The following is a 3002-nucleotide window of genomic DNA, read 5'->3' as shown; positions in this document are numbered from 1 at the left end:
ATTGTAAAGCAACTAGTTCAATAAAAAAGAAAAATATATATTGCTTTTATAATCAGAAGAAATCTATATAACCAAATGGGCTAATGCAGTTTTATAATTGTTCACGGTTATGGACATTTACTTAGAAACAGTAAGCATATTAAAAGATATTATGTATTGCCTATTTTAGGAAAATCCACCCTTAAAGTCTAATCCAAACTCAAATAGTCCTTTGAACACAAAATAGTGCTTCCTTCTAGAGAAATATTACAGTTGGAAATGATTTTATTTAAAATGTTATGATTTGGAAACTTGAGGCTGGTTAGTTCATTTCTTAGTCTATGCTTAGTTATATGTTACCTCAGCCTGTCTATGCTCCTTGCTACATCAGGTCCCCCAATGATTATTAGCTACTTTATGGGAGGCATCGGGTTCTATCTTCTAATCTCCCACTGTTCTTTCATAAATAGGTAATAATGATGATAATAACAATAACAGTAATAATAAAACATCTATTTACCATCTAAATTAGACATCATAGGACATCATCTCTTGTCATTACAACCAAATGGAATATTATCATCATTTTACAGATGAGGAACATGTGCAAGAGAAATTAATTTGCATAAGCTCACAGTCCATTAGGTGGTAGAACCTAGATTCAAAAGGAATCTTTTATTTTATAAAAGAATACAATAATTATATCTTAATCCTTTAAATATAATATTTCATCTTTTGGGAGACATTGAAATCCTTGAGGAATGAAGAATGCACATTCTGGCAGGAATGTTTCTTCTGCAGATGTATGTTCTTCCTGTACCACAGAGCACACACAGAGGCTCAAGTACAACATTAGATATGAGAGAGCTTGTTTTAACCATGAACATGTTTCACGGGGCACAAAAGCTACTGATTACCTCATCAATTACTGAAGTCAAATCTGCTTCCTTCTTTCACATCCCCCACAGGCATTTTTTTTTTCTCACTGACAAACTGTTTATTGAATTTTGCCATCAGTATGGGGTGTCTCTTGTTGTATCTTAGAATCCTAGGATTCAGGGAGGTGGTAAATTGGCAATGGTGAATTTGGGAATCTGGTATCCCAAAAGTACCTTCCGCTCTACCCCTGATTCTACAGTGGCTGCCAGGCGGATCACCCCTCCGCTGGAGCCGTCCCGCTCCATGGCCAAAGCGAGAGCTGCCCCCCTTCTTGGGGGTCCCAGCCCGTAATGATGATTCCTGCCGTCAGGTCTTCTGGGTATCGGTAACTCATCTCCTTAAAGAGGCTGGCTGACGTGTGTACCAGCGGAGGCTCATTCAGCTCAATGCTGTGGAAACCAAGCGCTACTGCCTGGCTATCAGCTGCTGAGCCTGAGCGGCAGCAGAAAATACGATCATGAATAGGGGTCAGCTTGTCAGTCACTCGATTGGCGATGTATGACTCAGTGGTTGTTCTGGAGTCGGCTCCTAGAACCACGCCCCAATCAAATTGCATGGCCATGAGAGTGGTCCCTGTTGAGACTTTCTGGTTTTCCCAGTTGCGGGGAATGGCCTCAGGCCCATAGGCTGGTGCTGGCTGCGCTCCCCGAGCAGCTACTAAGGTGTCCGCCATCTTCTCCTCCCGTACGGCCACAAAGCAACTGTCGTAAAGCACCACAACTCTAGCACTTCCAAAAAGTCTCCAAGGAAGAATTATAATACTGTATGTTAATATTCCAAATATTTAAAAATAATTTCTCTTCTTAAAATCATGTCTGACATTTATCTATGAGAAGGTGCCACCTGCTGTAATGAACTGATCATTAGAGAAGGAAGGAAAAGTGGACCAGCAGACCAAAGAATCCAAACTACAGTGTGTGTATATGTGTGTGTGTGTGTGTGTGTGTGTGTGTGTGTGTGTGTGTGTGTTCCACCTTAGAGAACTAGTTTCTTATCTCTCTGTTTCCTCATCATCACCACTATGGGTGGGGGGGGGAGTGAAGGGGGGAGAAAGAAAAAGAGATAAGATTTGTCTTCAAACCTGTTCTGAAAGTAGCTTGGAAATAACTTCAGGGGCCCCAATACCACTAAAATATAAGCAGTACCGATTTGCCTATTTAGAATTGCTCTTTAAAATTTGAATCTACTTGAATGAGTACCCTAGATAGCCTGAGATAGAAACGTTTCCTTCCCTGTAGGACAAGGAATTTACTTTTCTTTCCCTTTTACAGTATAAATCAGTAGACTTGTATAAATATCAACAAATTGCTTTCCAAAAAGCTTAAATTATTTTACTTTTCAACAAGGAGTATGAGAGTTTACCTGTCTCATTAAAATTTAAATATTAATATTGTTTATTGCTAATTTGATAGTTTAAAAATTTGTTCATTTCTGTGTTAATTTGCATTTCTTTTACTGTCAGAATGACTACATTTTCATGAATTTATCAATCATATGTATTTCCTCTTTTGTGAATTATCTCCAGATATGCCATTTCCATTATTTGTGGGCTTTGACATCTTCTTTAGAGTACCCTCATAGACTATAGGTATTATCTGATTGCTTTATTTATTACCATAGTTAATAATTTTATTTTCAACTTGCAGTTTTAATTTTTATATTCACACAAAATTTTTAATGTTTTAGGTCAAATCTATTAATCTTGCTTTTTATGCTATATTTTATCACTTTGATACACAGAATGTTATTCCCATCCAGAGATAAGGCAAATATTCACCTACATTTTTGTCTAGCTTTTTAATCTATTCATTTTTTCACAGTACTTTTGTACAATTGGAACTGAGTTTTGTGAATGCGAGAGAAATGAGTCTTTCTTGCTAATTTCTCAGTAATTTTATTGAATAAAACAAAATTTCAGCAATTATGATATTTCCTAACTTGATTAAATATCAAATGAGAAAGCCCAAAAGAAAACCATGTGCACCCAGCATTCAAGTCAGAGATCATCAAGAGGAAGCCATCAGGCTGCCTCCTACAGCTTTTATTAGAAAGGCAATTCCACGATGAATTTACTGTACTCCAGG

The 3002-nt window shown here is 37.3% G+C and overlaps 1 pseudogene; it reads right to left on the bottom strand.

Annotated features, from left to right (window-relative positions):
- Positions 1-602: 602 nt before the first annotated feature.
- LOC111173293 (proteasome subunit beta type-6 pseudogene) lies at positions 603-1815 on the bottom strand (annotated as a pseudogene).
- Positions 1816-3002: the final 1187 nt, after the last annotated feature.

This window comes from Delphinapterus leucas, chromosome 2 (genome assembly GCF_059928025.1).
Source record: "Delphinapterus leucas isolate spDelLeu-1000000601 "Yukka" chromosome 2, BTC_Dleu_Yukka2, whole genome shotgun sequence".
Classification (NCBI taxonomy): Eukaryota; Metazoa; Chordata; class Mammalia; order Artiodactyla; family Monodontidae; genus Delphinapterus; species Delphinapterus leucas.
The sequence above is the reverse complement of the archived record's forward strand: the minus strand, read 5'-3'. Positions and strand labels throughout refer to the sequence as shown.